The sequence below is a fragment of the Leucoraja erinacea genome, unplaced genomic scaffold (assembly GCF_028641065.1).
Source record: "Leucoraja erinacea ecotype New England unplaced genomic scaffold, Leri_hhj_1 Leri_690S, whole genome shotgun sequence".
NCBI lineage: Eukaryota > Metazoa > Chordata > Chondrichthyes > Rajiformes > Rajidae > Leucoraja > Leucoraja erinaceus.
In genome coordinates this window covers 30103-50663 of record NW_026576609.1, presented here as the reverse complement: position 1 = coordinate 50663, position 20561 = coordinate 30103, and the positions used below count along the sequence as shown (strand labels likewise).

General features: G+C 46.3%; 1 pseudogene; it reads left to right on the top strand.

Annotated features, from left to right (window-relative positions):
• Positions 1-988: 988 nt before the first annotated feature.
• LOC129694495 (zinc-binding protein A33-like) lies at positions 989-15087 on the top strand (annotated as a pseudogene).
• Positions 15088-20561: the final 5474 nt, after the last annotated feature.

Below are 20561 nucleotides of genomic sequence, written 5' to 3'. Positions count from 1 at the left end.
GGGGCGGGAGGAAATGCTGCCAATTGGGCTTTCGAATCTGAGTGTTCCGTGTTCCACACTCACTGATTCCACGGTGGCGCAGCGGTAGAGTTGCTGCCTTGCAGCGCTTGCAACGAATACGGGTGCTATCTGTACGGAGTTAGTAGGTTCTCCCCGTGACCGCGTGGGTTTTCTCCGAAATCTTCAGTTTCCTCCCACACTCTAAGGACGTACAGGTATGTTGGTTAATTGCCTTGGCGGATGTGGAAAATTGTTCCTAGTGTGTGCAGGATAGCGTTAAGATGCGGGGATCGCTGGTCGGTACGGACATCGCAGGTCGGTGCGGACTCGGTGGGTCGAAGGGCCTGTTTTCACGCTATATCTCTAAACTAAACTAAACTAAGCTGATCAGCAGACAAAATGAGCCTTTGCAAACTGCAATGAATGTTAGAGGATTACATAATATCCTTTAAACAATACACGCAAACACAGATTTCCCCAAAGACTGCTACATGAGAGTCAGGTGTACTGTTGTGGAATACAATAAGGGCGGAGGAAGGTCTCCGTCCACCCTGATCCCGGGGTGTGAACGGATATGCGAACGGCGGATTCCACTGCCCAACAGGTGCAACACCACCTCAGGTTACACCCGAGGCTTCATTAGCGCCCGGCCCCGTCCCTTTCTGTCCTACCTTAGTCTTTCTCGTCCATATTCAGGCCAGGTTAATGTTTATCTACCCCTCCCTGTGAGATGATTTGGAAGCGACCAGGACATCTTCACACTGAACACGCAGCCAGATAGCATTCATTGCCCGGGACGGCAGCCGGCGCAGCGACACGGTAATGTAGGGGTTGAATTTAATTTCGTTTAGACATACAGCGCGCAAACTGGCCCTTCGTCCCACCGGGTCCGCGCCGACCAGCGATCGCACGTTAACACTATCCTACACGAACTATAAACATTTTTTAAATGTCAAGTCATTTTTTAACATTGACCACAAATTGTAGTGTGGCGGGAAACCGAAGATCTCGGAGAAAACCCACGCAGATCACGGGGAGAACGTACAAACTCCGTACAGAAAGAACCCGTAGTCAGGATCGAACTCGGGTCTCTGGGGCTGCATTCGCTGTGAGGCAGCAACTCTGCCGCTGCGCCACCGTGACTATCACGTGACCTTACGTCATTCAGCAGCTCCACGTCAGTGAAAACATTTTGAACCAGGAAGTGGCGGATTTAAAATGGCTTCGAAAGACCAGGTCGAGAGTTTAACCGAGGAGGTAGTTTGCCCCATCTGCCTGGATTTCCTCACCGATCCGGTGTCACCGGAGTGCGGGCACAACTTCTGCCGCTCCTGCATCACACAGAGTTGGGACAGGGAAGGGAAAAACTCCTGCCCGGAATGTAGGGAGGAGTTTGCAGACCGCACCCTCAGGGTGAATCGGGCCTTGGTTAGACTGGCTGAGAAAGCTCGAGCACTGAGCCTGAATCTCAAAGAGAAGCAAAGTAAACTTCACTGCGAGAAACATCAGGAAGAACTTAAGCTCTTTTGTGAAACCGATAAGAAAGTGATTTGTGTGATCTGTCGAGATGCGCGGGAACACAAGTCTCACAGTTTTATACCGATAGAAGAAGCTGTCGAAATCTACAAGGTAAAAACAAACCGATATTCATTACATCATTGTGTCATGTTTTGTTTATTTTCTGACATTTTTCTTCTCTGTTCTGAAACCCAACCCCAGGATCAGGTGAAATCTTCTTTCGAATCTCTCACAAAAAAGAAATCAGAGATCGAGCAAATGGAGCAGCAACAGAAAGAGGGCATTTCTGGAGTTCATGTGAGGCTTTGTACTATTGCTGTAATTATTTTCTGTAGATTTGATCCCTGTGATGCCTGTAATAAGTGGGCTCCTCTATAGATCTCAGTAGTATGGAAACCCGAGATGTTGGGAGCGGTTGGGCAGCCAAGGACTTTATTCATTGGAGGGCGGGAGTCTGAAGAATGATCTATTGCAGGTGTATAATATCACGAAACAAAATGTTAGGGTGAATACTCAGTCTATTTCCCTGAGTGCGGCGTCGAGCATGCGAGGGCATAGGTTTAAGGTGAGAGGGTACAGATTTAATACGAACATTAAGGGCAACTTTGTTAGTGGGTGTATAGAATGAGCTGCCATGGGAGGTAGTTGATTCAGGTACCATAACAATATTTATAAACCATATAACCATATAAGAATTACAGCACGGAAACAGGCCATCTCGACCCTTCTAGTCCGTGCCGAACACATATTCTCCCTTAGTCCCATATACCTGCGCTCAGACCATAACCTTCCATTCCCTTCCCGTCCATATAACTATCCAATTTATTTTTAAATGATAAAAACGAACCTGCCTCCACCACCTTCACTGGAAGCTCATTCCACACAGCCACCACTCTCTGAGTAAAGATGTTCCCCCTCATGTTACCCCTAAACTTCAGTCCCTTAATTCTCAAGTCATGTCCCCTTGTTTGAATCTTCCCTACTCTCAGTGGGAAAAGCTTTTCCACGTCAACTCTGTCTATCCCTCTCATCATTTTAAAAACCTCTATCAAGTCCCCCCTTAACCTTCTGCGCTCCAAAGAATAAAGCCCTAACTTGTTCAACCTTTCTCTGTAACTTAGTTGCTGAAACCCAGGCAACATTCTAGTAAATCTCGTCTGTACTCTCTCTATTTTGTTGACATCCTTCCTATAATTAGGCGACCAAAATTGTACACCATACTCCAGAATTGGCCTCACCAATGCCTTGTACAATTTTAACATTACATCCCAACTTCTATACTCAATGCTCTGATTTATAAAGGCCAGCACACCAAAAGCTTTCTTTACCACCCTATCTACACGAGATTCCACTTTCAGGGAACTGTGCACAGTTATTCCCAGATCCCTCTGATCACCTACATTCTTCAATTCCCTACCATTTACCATGCACGTCCTAAAATATATTTGAAGAAATTCGTAGATAGAAAATTTTAGAACCAGATGTGGCAAATGCGGACAGGTGGAAATAGCGTAGATGGGGTAATAGATAATAGACAATAGGTGCAGGAGTAGGCCATTCGGCCCTTCGAGCCATTCAATACGATCATGGCTGATCATCCCCAATCAGTACCGCATTCCTGCCTTCTCCCCCTATCTCCTGACTCCGCTATCTTTAAGAGCTCTATCTAGATCTTTCATGAAAGTATCCAGAGGACCGGCCTCCCCCACCCTCTGAGGCAGAGAATTGCATACTCACAAGTCTCTGTGTGAAAAAGTGTTTCCACATCTCCTTTCTAAATGGCTTACGCCTTATTCTTAAACTCTGGCCCCTGGTTCTGGACTCCCCCAACATCGGGAACATGTTTCCTGCCTCTAGCGGGTCCAAACCCTTAATAATCTTAAATGTTTCCAAAAGATACCCTCTCATCCTTTTAAACTCCAGAGTGTACAAGCCCAGCCGCTCCATTCTCTCAGCATATGAAAGTCCCGCCATCCTAGGAATTAACCTTGTAAACGTACACTGCACTACCTCAATAGCAAGAATGTCCTTCCTCAAATTAGGGGACCTAAACTACACATAAATTCCGTACACTATGGCAGATTCAGATTGCCTCAATTTAAGCAAGTCAGTGTACAGTCAGAGACAACGAAATGCTTAAATCTCCCTTGAAGAGGGACATAGCAAACGACTGCACATAATATTCGGGGGGGGGGGGGGGGGGGGGGGGGGGGTGGTATGGTCGAGGTCACTATGGCGCTGTTGTCGACTGCTGGTTGCAGAGAGACCTGTAGCGCTCCCGGATGGTGTTGGCGCCAACTGCAGAAGGACCCCTTTGTTCCAATACTCAACTCCTCTGTTTTTGAAGGCAAACATGCCATTCGCTTTCTTCACTGCCTGCTGTACCTGCATGCTTACTTTCATTGACTGATGACCAAGGACCCCCTGATGCTGTTGTACTTCCCCTTTGTCCAACTTGACACCATTTAGATAGTAATCTGACTTCCTATTTGTGCTACCAAAGTTGATAAGCTCACATTTATCCACATAAAACTGCATCTGCTCACTCACCCAACCTGTGCAAGTCCCCCTGCATTGTCATAGCATCCTCCTCACAGTTCACACTGCCACCTAGCGTTGTGTCATTTGCAAATTTCCTAATGTTACATTGAATCCCTTCATCTAAATCATTGATGTATATTGTAAATAGCTGCGGTCCCAGCACCGAGCCTTGTGGTACACCACTAGTCACTGCCTGCCATTCTGAAAGGGACCCGTTAATCCCAACTCTTTGTTTCGTGTCTGCTAACCAATTTTCTATCCATGCCAACACTCCCCCCCCCCCACCCCCCCAAAAAAAACATGTGCCCTAATTTTGCCCAATGATCTATGTGGGACCTTATCAAATGCTTTCTGAAAGTCCATGTACACTATATTCACTGGCTCTCCCTTGTCCATTTTCCTAGTTACATCCTCACAAAATTCCAGAACATTAGTCAAGTATAAGTCATCCCCTTCGTAAATCCATGCTGACTCGGACCGATCCTGTTACTGCTATCCAAATGAGCCGCTATTTCAAATTTTATGATTGACTCCATCATCTTCCCCACTACCGATGTCAGGTTAACGGGTCTATAATTCCCTGTTTTCTCTCTCCCGCCTTTGTTAAAACTGGGGTAACATTAGCTCCCCTCCAATCCACAGGAACTGATCCTGAATCTATAGAACATTGGAAAATGATCACCAATGCATCCACGATTTCTAGAGACAGTTCCTTAAATACCCTGGGCTGCATACCATCAGGACCTGGGGATTCATCAGCCTTCAGTCCCATCAGTCTACCCAACACCATTTCCTGCCTAATGTGGATTTCCTTCAGTTCCTCCGTCACCCTAGATCCTCTGGCCATCAGTACATCAGGAAGATTGTTTGTGCCCTCCTTAGTGAAGACTGATCCAAACTACCTTTTCAACTCATCTGCCATTTCTTTGTTCCCCATAATAAATTTACCCTTTTCAGTCTTCAAGGGTCCAACTTTGGTCTTAACTATTTGTTTTCCTGTTCACATACCTAAATAAGCTTTTACTATCCTCCTTTATATTCTTGGCTAGCTTTCTTTCGTACTCATCTTTGCTCCCCGTATTGCCTTTTTGGTATCTTCTGTTGCTCTTTAAACATTACCAAATCCTCTTGCTTCCCGCTCATATTTGCTACGTTATACTTCTCTTTTACTTTTATACGGTCCCTGACTTTCCTTGTCAGCCACGGTCGCCCCTTACTCACCGTGAAATCTTTCTTCCTCTTTGGAATAAAGTGATCCTGCACCTTCTGTATTATTTCCAGAAATACCTGCCATTGTTGTTCCACTGTCATCCCTGCTAGGGTATCTTTCCAGTCAACTTTGGCCAGCTCCTCCAACATGGCTCCATGGTCCCCTTTGTTCAACTGTAACACTGACACCTCCGATTTACTCTTCTCTCTCTCAAATTGCAGAATAAAACTCACCGTATTATGGTCACTACCTCCAAATGGCTCCTTCACCTCAAGTTCCCTTTATCAAATCGGTCCATTACACAATTAACCAGATTTGATAAGGTCCTGGTCGGTTAAATTACTTTCACCAGATATTTCAGTATTATCAAGACTTGCCAAGGTAACTCTTGAATTGCCAAGTTAATGGTAGCTATGGATTAAATACAGGGAAATTAGTGTAGATACGGACAGAGCCCAGCATGGACATTGTGGTACGAAAGGCCTATTTCTACACTTCAGGACTCGAGATTCACTAGCCGAATGTCACCTTCCATGTCATGAAGAAACACAGCAGATTGACATAATATATTGATTTTAATCTTTCATCTGACAGAAAGAGTCACAAAACCTTCAGTCATTGATCACATCCCAGTTTGCTGAATTGCACCAGATATTCACTGAGAAAGAGCAGCGCTTACTTGGAGATATCCGGGAGGAAGAGAAAAAGATTGTAAAAGCAATGAAGAAAAATCTTCAAGAGATTCAAGAGAATTTAAATTCCATTCAAGAGGAACTCTCAAAGTTACAGGAACAGATCGATCACAAGGACGACGTGGTATTTCTGAAGGTGAGGGGTTACACTACAGTTCGGATAAGTGAAAGTTCGCAGTCACAAAATGGTGGGTTAAATTTCTGAAATAAATGCTGCATTTACCAGTAATTCAGTACTGGGTCAATGTTCCGTCTGTTCCATCTACTCACCACATCCGTTAATAATGCCCCAAATTCCCCTCTCTACATCGTGGACGTTCTGCTCATTCACTGCGGTCAGTTTTGCTGCTCCGCACAAGCTTTTCCCCATCCACTCACAACATCCACCAGTAGTCCCCACAGTTGCCACATCTCTCGTGTTTATCCATGTTTATCCACCTCCCCATGAAATGACCACTCCTGTGGTAGAGGGGTCTATATCATCTTGACAGAATCAATAGTGGAAATGTTGAAAGACCACCTGATATTTTATTTTCAATTGACTTTCTAATCATGATCTGATATGTCAATGTTTAATCTTGCACTAAATGTTGTACCCTTTATCCTTTATCTGTACACTGTGGACGGCTTGTTTATCATTCAGGTACAGTCTTTTCGTTGACAGGCCAGCATCCAAACAAATGCTTTTCGCCGTACCTTCTACATGTGACTATAATAATAAGTTCAGAAGTGATAGGAACAGAATTAGCCCATCAAGTCTACTCCGCCATTCAATCGTGGCTGATCTACCTGTCCTAACCCCATTCTCCTGCCTTCTCCCCATAGCCCAGACACCCATACTAAACAAGATAATATTAAATTATGTTAATTTCCCTTTAATTAGCCAAACAAAAACCACATGAAGTGTGCCGGCTTTCCGGTAAGTTTGATCCTCAGATGAATGGCAGTTTTTTCACAAATACTCTTTACACATTCTCCCTTGGTTCGTTGTTCGTTTGTTCAATACTTTCTATCCGTGTCAGCAAGGGTCATAATTGGGACATGGGAATTTTCAGCAGCTCCTAAAGCTCTACGGAATTGTTTCTGTTGTGATGTGACCCATCAGTCCCAATAAATTCTGAAAAAAACATAAAGTTCTGGAACAATTCAGCGGATTAGGCGACATCTGTGGGGGATTTGGATAGGTGACGTTTCGGGTCGGGACCCTTCTTCAGATTGTTGTTGGGAGAGGTGGGGAGTTGGAAAAGCGATGGAGTTTGACAAAGCCTCATGACTGGCAAAGGATACAGGCGAGGGCGGTTTGCCTGGCAGTTGGGTGGACATAGGCTAGAGATGAAAAGTGTAGAAAAGGGGGGCAGATAAGAAAAGAGGAGAGATATGTTAAGCCAGATGGAGGATTAGAGGAGTAAGGTAAGAAAAGAGGAGAGATATGTTAAGCCAGATGGAGGATTAGAGGAGTAAGGGTCCTGGGGGGAATGGGTAAGAGAGTGTGTTGGTGCGAATATGGCAGGGAACATAAAAACTGACTGCAAACGTTTTTATAGATATATGAAGAGAAAAAGATTAGTTAAAACAAATGTAGGTCCCTTGCAGTCAGAAACAGGTGAATTGATCATGGGGAACAAGGACATGGCAGACCAATTGAATAACTACTTTGATTCTGTCTTCACCAAGGAAGACATACATTGCAGGAAATAGCAGGGGGGCGGGGGTCAAATGAGATGGAGGAACTGAGTGAAATCCAGGTTAGCCTGGAAGTGGTGTTAGGTAAATTGAATGGATTAAAGGCCGATACATCCCCAGGGCCAGATAGGCTGCATCCCAGAGTACTTAAGGAAGTAGCCCCAGAAATAGTGGATGCATTAGTGATAATTTTTCAAAACTCTTTAGGTTCTGGAGTAGTTCCTGAGGATTGGAGGATAGCTAATGTAACCCGACTTTTTAAAAAGGGAGGGGGAGAGAAAACGGGGAATTACAGACCAGTTAATCTAACATCCGTAGTGGGGAAACTGTTAGAGTCAGTTATTAAAGATGAGGTAGCAGCACATTTGGAAAGTTGATAAATCATTGGACAAAGTCAGTATGGATTTATGAAAGGTAAATTTATGTCTGTCGAAGATTATATAATTTTTCGAGGATGTAACTAGTAGAGTGGATAAGGGAAAATCAGTGGATGTGGTGTATCTGGACTTTCAGAAGGCTTTCGCCAACGTCCCACATAAGAGATTAGTATACAAACTTAAAGCACACGGTATTGGGGGTTCAGTATTGATATGGATAGAGAACTGGCTGCCAGACAGGAAGCAATGAGTAGGAATAAACGGGTCATTTTCAGAATGGCAGCCAGTGACTAGTGGGGTACCGCAAGGCTCAGTGCTGGGACCCCAGCTATTTACAATAGATATTAATGATTTGGACGAGGGAATTGAATGCAACATCTCCAAGTTTGCGGATGACACGAAGCTGGGGGACTGTGTTAGCTATGAGGAGGATGCTACGAGACTGCAAGGTGACTTGGATAGGATGGGTGGGTGGGCAAATGCATGGCAGATGCAGCTCCTGCTCCTACTGCTGCACCTATTTTCTATGTTTCCATGAATAGTGGAAGCTCAAGAAACTTACAACATTCTTATGGGTTTGGACAGGCTAGATGCAGGAAGATTTTTCCCGATGTTGGGCAAGTCCAGGACAAGGGGGTCACAGCTTAAGTATAGAGGGGAAATTCTTTAGGACCGAGATGAGAAAAAACAATGTTCACACAGAGAGTGGTGAATCTCTGGAACTCTCTGCCACAGAAGGTAGTTGAGGCCAGTTCATTGGCGATATTTAAGAGGGAGTTAGATGTGGCTCTTGTGGCTAAAGGGATCAAGGGTATGGAGAGAAGGCAGGTACGGGATACTGAGTTGGAAGATCAACCATGATCTTATTGAATGGCGGTGCAGGCTCGAAGGGTCGAATGGCCTACTCCTGCACTTATGTTCTATGCTTCTATTAGGCTGGTCACATGGAAGAAATGGGGTAAAGGGGAGAGAGATGGTGTTACCTAAAATTGGAGATTTCGATGTTCATTCTGCTGTGTTGTAAATTACCCGAGCGGAATACGAGGTGACGATCCTCCATTTTTCGTGTGACCTCACTCGGTCAATGGTGGAGGTCCAGGGCTGGGAGGACAATATGGAAATGAGAAATGGAGTTTAGCAACCGGAATGTTCCGCAGATCTAGGTCGCTTAGTCTACGCTTGGTCTCGATGATGTACAGGAGTGGGTCGAACCGAAGCATCACCATTCCACATCCTCGTGAAATGCTGCCTGCTACGCCGTGTTCCAGCACTTATATGTGTTTTATATGACGGCATTTTGCATTTCTTGTATCTCAATGAATTGAGCTTTGTGTTTTATTTATTTCAGGATGAAGCTGGTCGGGAGAACAGGTAGGATATGTTCTTGACTGAAACTCTGTGTGGATGTGTAATGTAACAACAATTACATGTTCAATTTATAACCATATGTTTACTGTTTGCAGTGCGAGTGTTGAAACTGAATCGTTGTCTGTGACAGATGCTGCCCCGGCCTTTGAATCGTTCTATCACCCCTTTATGTTTAGCACAATGATAAGAGAAATAGCTGATGCCATTAAGCGGAGTAGCTTACAACCTGACGGTAGGAATATAAGACACTCTGATGTTTGTAAACTAACGTATCAAACCCCCCCCCCCCCCCCCCCCCCCCACACACACACACACACACACACACACACACACACACACACACACACACACCACCCACACCATTTTCCTTGGACCTCACTCCCCTCCACCACACCTCCACACCTTCTCTCTTGCTTCCGTGTACCTTATCTCGCACCATTTGTCTTTCCATCTGGATCCAACTCAACAAAATAGAGAGAGTACAGAGGAGATTTACTAGAATGTTCCAGGGTTTCAGCAACACACAACCTCCACAGGTCTAGGGCTCTTCCTCTTGCTTCACGATTTCGTACCCTTTCTCAGAGAAGCTTATCTCGCACCAGTTTTGTCTTTCCATCTCAGGCATTCATACGTGTTCCAACAATTGGCCTATGAAAACAATCCTCTTGCTGGTGCCCGCCTCTCCCTGGGGTTAGGTGGAGATGGAATCCCATCACGACCCACTCCTTTCCGCTTTCCGCAGACCGTTCCCTCCACAACTCCCTGGTTAAATCGTCCCTACCCAAACCACCCCCACCCCCCTCCAGGTGCCCACTGTGCAACCGCAGGAGATGTAATACCTGTCCCTATACTTCCCCTCTCCGACTCCGTCCAAAGACCCCAACATTCTTTTAAGGTGAGGCAGAGGTTCATTTGCACCTCCTCCAACCTCATCTACTGGATCCACAGTATCAGGTGTGGACGCCTGTATATTGTGTGGTACTGATTGGGGATGATCAGCCATTATCAGATTGAATGGCGATGCTGGCTCGAAGGGACAAATGGCCTACTACTGCACCTATTGTCTATTGTCTATATGGCGAGACCAAGCTCAGGCTTGGGGATTGATTCGCAGAAACACCTCCGCTCAGTCCGCCAGGAGATTTACCTGATCTGTTCAAGAAGGAACTGCAGATGCTGGAAAATCGAAGGTAGACAAAAATGCCGGAGAAACTCAGCAGGTGTGGCAGCATCTATGGAGCGAATGAAATAGGCAACGGTTCGGTCTGCATTAAGGATCTCGGCCCGAAACGTTGCCTATTTCCTTCGCTCCATAGTTGCTGCCGCACCCGCTGAGTTTCTCCTGCATTTTTGATACACCTGATCGCCCAGTTGCTAAACTCTTTAACTCTCTCTCCTTTTCCCACACTGACATTACTGTCCTGGACCTTCTCCGTTGTCAGTGTGAGGCCAAGTGCAATTTGGAGGGACAGCAGCTCATATTTCATTTGGGCAGCTTACACCCCAGCGGTATGAATATCAACCAATAAATTTCAGTAACGCTTCCATTCACTCTCTCCACATCCCTCCCCTTCGCAGTTTTCCCACCAGTTTGACTGTCTCCGACTACATTTTATCTCTGTTTGTTTTGTTGTTACCTTCTCCCAGCTAAAATGATCTATTCTACATTTTCCTTGAACTGCATCCCCCTGGTCTCCTTTTCACACCTTGCACTTCCTTATCTTCGCAGCCGCCCCCCCCCTCTTTCTTCTTCCCTCTCCCCTAACTTCGGTCTCGACCCGAAACGTCAGCCATTCCTTCTCTCTGGAGATGCAACCTGGCCGCTGAGTTACTCCAGCATTTTGTGTCTACCTTTGAAACAAAACATATCCATGCTCTGCAAAGATGCTGACGCAGCCTCTGTTAATTCGTTCAGCACATTCTGCCTCTTTTGTAATCTTGCATCTGCAATTCATTCTGTTAAATAAAACGGACATAGATTAATTTCTCCTCATTTATCAGACACATCTGAGCAACGTGTAGATGCACTGCTTGTGTATAATTATGGGCTGAGGGGGAATTGTCGTTTTATTCCAGTAGCAAACGCAGCTGCTGGGAAGGTTCACTTTCACACAGGGAGCTGCAGATGGGAGATCCCTGAACACAACCGACAGCCACGCCCCTCCCTCTGTATCACCACTTCTCACGAAAACAGGAGCACGTCACATGGCCCCTCATATCCGCCCTCGTTCAGTATGATCAAGGCGACTCCACCATAACTCTATCTCCTCTTTAACCACATCCAATTACAACTCGCATCAATCTGAAATCCGCGCCCCAATCCCACGGCGCCGCTACGCGGGTTCCCCAAAATCCATGACATGCCCCTCTTCAACCGGGAGAAAATCTCCAGCCCCCGGGAAATCTCTGATTCTCTGCTTCTCCCCCCAGTCTACGTCACGCTGGATGTTGAAACAGCGGGTCCGCAGCTTGAGGTGTCTGAGGATCGGAAGAGGGTGAGATCGAGCCGGAACCAGAGGAGTCTCCCTGACACCGGGAAAAGGTTTACAGTCAATTCGCGTGTGCTGGGATCAGAGGGATTCACATCCGGGAGACATTACTGGGAGGTGGAGGTAGCGGGGAATCAGGACTGGAGGCTGGGAGTCGCCGCAGAGTCTGTGGAGAGGAAGGGATGGGTCGCATCGACCCCGGAGACTGGAATCTGGAGCATCGCGCGGCAGGGTGGCGAGTTTCATGCATCCACCTCCCCCCAATCCCCTCTCCCCGCCCGTCCCATCCCCGGGAGGGTGGGAGTTTATCTCAGTTACGAGTCCGGGACAGTTTCATTTTACGACGCGGACACCAAGTCCCATCTTCACACCTTCACTGGGAATAAATTCACGGAGAAACTTTATCCTTTGATCGGTACTGTGCATGAAAACCGATGGCTGAGAATCTGCTCAGGTTCCGCTCCGGGTGTGTAAAATGGACGGGCCCCGGGACCGGCGTCAGGAGCGGGACTCAGTGGCTGTGGGGCACAAACCCGGTGGACAACAGGTCGGCGCTGAACCGCTCCCATTTAATCCCCAAATTCCGCATCGTGAAACCCCAGTGAGCGCGGAAATAAAACCAGGGGGGATGTAAATGTGGGAAGAGTGAAATAAACAGCAACTGAAATCAGAGCTGTCTGTCGATCCGTTCATTTTAACGCGTTAACCGCGTCCGGCAACGGAACAGAAATTACTTTTGTGAAAATGTAAAGATTGAAACAATCTCCCTTTCCGCTGGTTCAGCAGCAGCCGCGGGCGGCGGGTCCTGAGCTCCGGGCTCCCCCGAGTCCTAAAGTCCGCCGACTCAGATAGCGTCCTTGCAGCATTTGCTCTAAACACAACAGATTCGTTTTATTCAGAACGGATCTTTAGAGGAATGTGTTCAAACCGAATTCCCGGTTCCAGATGGGAGCCCGTTGCGCTCAGGCTCTGCCTGTCTCTCTGCAGGATACGTGGGTCATTCCTTGTTTCGCTCGCCGCCAGACCCCTCCCTCAACTCCCTCACAGTTAGTTCAATGGTTCTTTATTGTCACCTGTTCCATATAAAACCATATAACCATATAACAATTACAGCACGGAAACAGGCCATCTCGGCCCTACAAGTCCGTGCCGAACAAATTTTTTTCCCCTTAGTCCCACCTGCCTGCACTCATACCATAACCCTCCATTCCCTTCTCATCCATATGCCTATCCAATTTATTTTTATATGATACCAATGAACCTGCCTCCACCACTTCCACTGGAAGCTCATTCCACACCGCTACCACTCTCTGAGTAAAGAAGTTCCCTCTCATATTACCCCTAAACTTCTGTCCCTTAATTCTGTAGTCATGTCCTCTTGTTTGAATCTTCCCTATTCTCAAAGGGAAAAGCTTGTCCACATCAACTCTGTCTATCCCTCTCATCATTTTAAAGACCTCTATTAAGTCCCCCCTTAACCTTCTGCGCTCCAGAGAATAAAGACCTAACTTATTCAACCTATCTCTGTAACTTCCCTCAGGTACAATGGAATTTGGTTTACCAAACAGCCAACAAAAACAAAATGACTTAAAAAAATTAAACATAAACAGCCACGTTAGCGGCGTGTGAGAATCCTTAGGCACACAACACGCGCGGAGTCCAATGTCCGGGACACGCACGCACTTCACCGTGATGTGGCCAGTGATTCACCAACCGCTTGTCGTTCTCTCTGCAGTCCCTGTCCGCCTGAACAGTCAGAAAGCCGTGCGCCCACGCACCTGACTCCAGGACGCTCCCGTGGCGCGACGTCCTCCGTAAACACCGACACCACGGTACTCCCTCTGCGTCCCCACCAGTGCAGGTAATATCCACCTTGCTTTCGGTGACCTCGCACTCCTCCAAAGACGAATAACTTTTACCTACTTCCTCCTTTTCTCCCGCGGTCCTGACGATCGAAGCATCCGCAGTCGGGCGATGAAAACTCCTGCAGCTGGAGATCCCGATGACGATCCCTAACAAAGGAACCGTTAGTTCCACGATTTGCGGCCGCAGTGCGGCATGAGATACGATTGGAAAAAAAGTCTCATGCCGTCGTAGGAAGAGAGTAAAAAAAGTGCCCCCATCCCCTGTCCCCCACACAATAGGAAAAACAAAGATCACGTAAAACATACAAATAAAACGGACTAAAAACAATAAAGATGAAATGGACAAGACAGGCCATTTGGCGAGGCTGCCTCTCACGGAGCCACCCGGTGCATCATGTCTGTATCGCTCCTGGTTCCTGCTCTCGGTCACCGCTTTAACGCTTCATCTCCCTCACTGCCATTTTCCAACCAGCTCCCGCGTTCCTCTGCTCGAACTTTGACTCTTCCCATCGCTTTCTCGCCGTCTCCGTTTCAGGGAAAACGCGAGTGACCAAAGTCCATTCCAAGCCCGCGGACGCCATTGGCTACTTCGTCTCTCCACGACCCCTGTTTGCGCATCGAAATCAAATATTCCCTCCAAGATCGAGTGCGTACAGCAACAACCCGCTTACATTTACACAGTCCTCGCATCTCTTTTAGGAGACCCCAACGTGCTTTACTGGTGGAATTCACTTTGAAGTACAGCCAGGAACGGCAACTGAAATGCAGGAGTCAATTTGCAGACAGAAATATTCACAGACAGAGTTTAAAAGCAAGCTATACTGTCCAAAGCGTTTTGTGTTTATTTCAATTGTAGTATTAGAAGCACCAAGCACATAATTCAAATGAACACAATCTTTCTGTTCGGTTCTTATGAATGTTACTGGTCGTGCGATTTATCCAACTTCAGCAACGAGGTATAAATGTATCTGTTGTATAATACAATATTGTAAGTGGGTTTGATTTCAATGAGCCAACCCCTTTTACATGTTTTCCTCTCTGATTATCTGCCCCTGTTTCTTCCCTTCCTTCACCCAATCCATCAGGTGAAACTTTAATCGCCGCCCTCAGCCAAGGAGAGAGAAAGAGTCATGAGTTTTTAATGGTCATCTGTACCGAGGCGGATTAATGAATGTCTTACTTGTCCTTAATCTGGGTTTGCATCTATATCACTACTCACAATATTCCCTCCTTAAACCGCGGGCTACACTTCTGTTCCTGACTCCAATGTTAGTAAATTATGATCGCTCCTCATTCAAGGAATGTTGCCATTCCACCCCCCATGTCCGTAATCTTCCAGATTTGTAATCAGGATTCCCAACTCCCAAAAAAGTAGGTTGCAAAATCTCTGACTCCGAGCGTTTTGACTAAGCCCAGGCCTCTGTTGTGTGGGTGGACAAAGCTGAGAGAGTCAAGTGGGCTTGGGATGGGTCCGCAGTTGGTTAGGCAGGATCTGCGGAGAGAGGACATGAGTTCGCATTCCGAGTCTCTGGTCGAAATTTGCCCTGACCCTGTCAGTCCTGCTGCACATAAAAACAATCATCTTATTGATGTTGTTGGGATATAAGGCACTATTCCTCCAGTTTGTGTATGGCCTCACTCTGGCAACGGAGAAGCCCTGGACAGAAAGGTCAACTTGGGAATGGGAAGAGGAGTTAGCAATTGGCAGCCCTTTGCGGACCGTGTGCAAGTGTTCAGCGAAATGGTCGGCGACACTGGACTTTCGCACGAATGTGCACCAGGCGTTACCAGGAAAACAGGATGCAGTAGCTTAGGTGACCGTGAACCTCTGTCTCATTTGGAAGGACGGCTGTGATCCCAGGATGGAGGTGAGGGGGAATGTGCTATAAATGCAGTCAGTTCCGTTGTTCAGTTCAGTTTACTGTCACGTGTACCTACAGCGAAAAGCTCTTGTTGCGTGTTGTCTAGTTCGCAGAAAAGCAAGCCATATCCAGTGCATACACACATGGCAAGGGAAGAACGTTTAATGCAAAGTAAAGCCAGCAAAGTCCGATCAGGTACAGTCCGAGGTCGCCAAAAAGGTAGATATTAGTTCAGCACTGCTCCGTGGTTGTGGAAGTATGATTCAGTTGCCTGATAACAGATGGGAAGAAATTGTCCCTGAAATTGAAGGTGTGCATCTTAGTAGTGTCTTGTACAGTTGTATCAAATCGTGTATTGCATACCCTCACGGACCCAGCAAATGTATCAAACGCTTGCTGCAGTACCCTGCACTGTACCTGCACTGATGTAACACACTTTGATCAACGAGGGTTGTAGTGGCAGATTTTTCATATCTTTCATGTAATTAGCACCCTAGCCGCTAATTGGATGAGAATGGATAAGGGAATATCTTCGGTACGCATGCAAGCTGTCTCAGAGACCCTCAGAGCTTCTCCATTCATAAAGCTTCAGCACACAGTTTTTTAATTAATATTTTCTTTATTGTAGATAGAAAACAGTAAGATACGTCCAAGGGTTTTCCGCCTTGTTACGGCACTCCTCTTCGAACTCCAGCTCATTACTCCAGATATTAGAAAGCTCCTCGTATCTCTGTAACAATGACATGCAATGACATGGCCGAAGGATTTACCTTCTCCATTGTCTCTCCAAAACGAATCTAAAAACGGAACTTCTGCGCAAGCAGTTTAAGCTACAAACACGTCCATAAACACGTCATAAATCCCACCCACATTATAACGGGCAGTCTAATATTTAAAGGTAAATTCCATCCACAATGACACGCAACACAGGCCAAATGGCCACTACAAAACGGCCCCTAAATGTCCCGAATACATAATGAGGCAATTACTAATAAACATCAACAAAGTGGCCATAAAGGCTTAACATACATCAAAATGAAAATAAAAATACAAGGGAATAAAACCCCGTTGCACCTCGTCGGGAAAACAAACCCCGGTCTCCCGCGTGACAGGCGGGGATACTAATCACTATACTTCCTAGACTCATTTGACCCCTTTCCCACGCAGTTCCCAACCCTCACTTTCATCCCCCTCGGCACCAAACTCACTGCCCCTGAAACCCCCCCCCCCCCTGTGCTCCCTGCTTCCCCCCACTACTCACTTCATCCCTTTTCCAGCACCAGCCTCTCGCTCCCTCCCTACCTCCTGACTCTCTCCTCTCACTCTCTCTGTGACCCTCTCCCCTTAATCCTGCCCATAACAGTTTCCCCGTCTGATATATCCTTCTCTCTCCCCTCCACTCGTTATTTATCCACCCCTCCCCTCTCTCTTACCCCCCTCTCTCGCTCTCTATCCACATTCTCTCCCTCCGCACACCCTCTCTCCCCACACACTCCCCCCATCTATCTTTCTCTCTCTCTGTCGACGCCTGGGCCTCCTCCTCCTCACCAAAGATCCGCTATAAGATCTTTGCTCTTCACCGTCCAGTGCAAAGATCATATAGGATCGTTGGTCCAGTGCGGGTCGGCTCCATCTTGGCCCAGTGACGTCATTTCCGGGCTGAGGCCCCTGCACCGCGTGGTGGTCACTCTCTGTCACGGTCTCTCTCTCTCTCTCTCTCTCTCTCTCTCTCTCTCTCTCTCTCTCTCTCTCTCTCTCACAAATCTTATTTTTCATTTTAAATAAATCAACACAAAAATAAAAAAGGCAAGTTAATAAGAAACATTGAAATAATACACAAAACTCAAATACAAAAATATACAGAAACATAAAATAAATAGAAATATTAATATATATATATATATATATATATATATATATATATGAATTATATATAATGCAACTATACCATCAGTCACACACCCCATCCACCCACTCTGGCTAATTAAGAGTGAAGAATGCACCGGCACACAGCAACATTTAACAAACCAGCACTGAGTCTGGCAGAACCGGCAAGTCTGTAAATTATGATTAAAAAAGGTTGCCATGTGTGAAAAAAAATTATCAGTACATCCCCTCAATGTATGACATTTCGGGTTAGGATCCTTCTTCAGACTGACACTATGTTCACAGATGAGCGGGTGATCAGCAGAATGGTGAAGTAAGTGACACAGGCAAGAGGAAAGACGGTTGACCCGAATGGTGTAAAAACAAGGACTGCAGATGCTGGTTTACAAAAGAGGACACAACATTCTGGAGTAACTCAGCGGGACAGGCAGCATCTCTGGAGAGAAGGAATGTAGATTGGATATTGCATGCTAGCCAATTAGAGTGTCTGTTGATAGTACCCCCGCCTAGTACATGCTTTATAATATTAGGAACTCGCGTACGTCAGGCAGTAGATGTAGAAGCGTAGACATGTAATGTGCTCCATACCCAATACTGTAAGTAGTTTAATATAGATGTGTTGTATCTTGAAATGTTAAGAGTCCGGTAATTACATGGTGTCAGAAGTGGGATTCGAACCCACGCTTCTAATTGGAGACCAGAATATCGGTAACCATCACATGCAACGGGTCCCAGCAGGGACTAGGCGCGGCGTGCCTCCAGACCACTGCTGACGGCGACGTAAAGCCAGTCTCATATATCTCCGGTACACTGACTGACACCGAACAACGTTATGTCCAGATTCAAAAAGAAGTGCTTGCAGTGGTTTTCGCCTGTTCCAAATTCAAATACTTCGTTTTTGGTAAAACAGTCACCATCGAAACTGACCATCATCAACCATTGGTCACTATTCTGAACAAGCCGAACCATGCGCCCCGGCGCGGCTGCAACGAATGATGATGCAACTGCAGCGTTTTGACTTCCACATCGTGGCCAAGAATGGTAAACACATGCACATAGCAGACACCCTCTCCAATGCAACGCGTACGACCAGCGAACAGCACCTCGTCCAACAGGACCAATTCTCAGTCATGACGGTCTGGTTTGTGCCGACGGGCCGTTACGCCGTTTGCCGAACACACGGCTGCGGGTGGAACTTTACAATTGCTGTCCGGCCTCATACGGAACGGTTGGAATACGACCATACTTCCTAGTTTGTGATGAATTAATGCTGCATGATGGAATCATAGTCAAAGGCCACAAGGTTCCTTCCGCACTACGGGGCGAATACTACGATGCATCGGGCAGTGCGAGGGGGTAAGTGAAACGGAGGTCAAAGTGCTGTATGTGAATGCGCGAAGTATAGTGAATAAAGTGGACCAGCTTGAGGCTCAGATAGAAACTAGCAAGTATGATGTTGTGGGAATTACAGAGACATGGCTGCACGAGGGCCAGGGCTGGGAACTGAATATTCAAGGGTAAACCTCCTATCGAAAAGGTAGACATGTGGGCAGAGGGGGTAGGGTTACCCGGTTGGTGAGGAATGAAATTCAGTCCCTTGCAAGGGGTGACATTGAAACATGAGATGTGGAATCAGTATGGATGGAACTAAGAAATTGCAAGGTTAAAAATACCCTAATATGACTAATCTACGGTACCCCAAACAGTAGCCTGGACATAGGGCGCAAGTTGAATCAGGAGTTAAAATTGACATGTAGCAAAAGTAATGCTGTGGTTGTTATGGGCGATTTCAACAAGCAGGCAGACTGGGAAAATCTGGTTGGTACTGGACCCCAAGAAAGGGACTTTGTAGAATGCCTTCGTGATGGATTCTTTGAACAGCTTTATTGGAGCCTACCACGGAGAAGGCAATTCTGGATCTATTGTTATGTAATAAACCGGATTTGATAAATGACCTCGAGGTTAATGAGCAATTAGGAGGCACTGATCATATCATGGTCAGGTTTAATCTACAATTGGAGAGGGAGAAGGGTAGATCTGAGGTGTCAGTGTTGCAGTTGAATAAAGGGGACTATGGGGCCATGAGGGAGAAGCTGGCCAAAGTTGACTGGAAAGATACACTAGCAGGGCTGACAGTGGAACACACATGGCAGGTATTTCTAGGAATAATTCAGGTGCAGGATCAGTTCATTCCCAGCAGGAAGAAAGAATATATGGAGTGAAAGGGATGACCATGGCTGACAAGGGACGTCAGGGACAGTATAAAAATTAAAGCGAATAAGTACAACGTAGCAAAGATGAGCGGGAAGAAAGAGGATTGGGTAATGTTTAAGAACAACAGAAGATAACCAAAAAGACAATACGGGAAGAAAAGATGAGTTACGAAGGTAAGCTAGCCAAGAATATAAAGCAGGATAGTAAAAGCTTATTTAGGTATGTGAAGAGGAAAAATTACCTAAGACCAAAGTTGGACCCTTGAAGACCGAAAAATGGGAATTTATTATGGGGAAAAAATAAATGGCAGATGAGTTGAACAGGTACTTTGGATCGTCTTCACTAAGGAGGACACAAACAATCTTCCTGATATAGTAGTGGCCAGAGGATCTGGGGTGACATAGGAACTGAAGAAAATCCACATTAGGCAGGAAATGGTGTTGGATAGACTGATGGGACTGAAGGCTGGTAAATCCCCAGGGCCTGATGGTCTGCATCCCAGGGTACTTAAGGAAGTGGCTCTAGAAATCGTGGATGCATTGGTGATAAATTTCCAATGTTCGATAGGCTCAGGATCAGTTCCTGTGGATTGGAGGGTAACTAATGTTATCCCACTTTTAAGAATGGCGGGAGAGAGAAAACAGGGAAGTATAGGCAAATTAGCCTGGCATCGGTGGTGGGGAAGATGCTGGAGTCAATTATAAAAGATGAGATAGCCGAACATTTGGATAGTAGTAACAGGATCGGTCCGAGTCAGCATGGATTTACGATCATACGATTTCATCCCTCACCATCAGGGTAACCCCACCCCCTCTGCCCACATGTTTATCATTTCGATAGGAGGTATACCCTTGA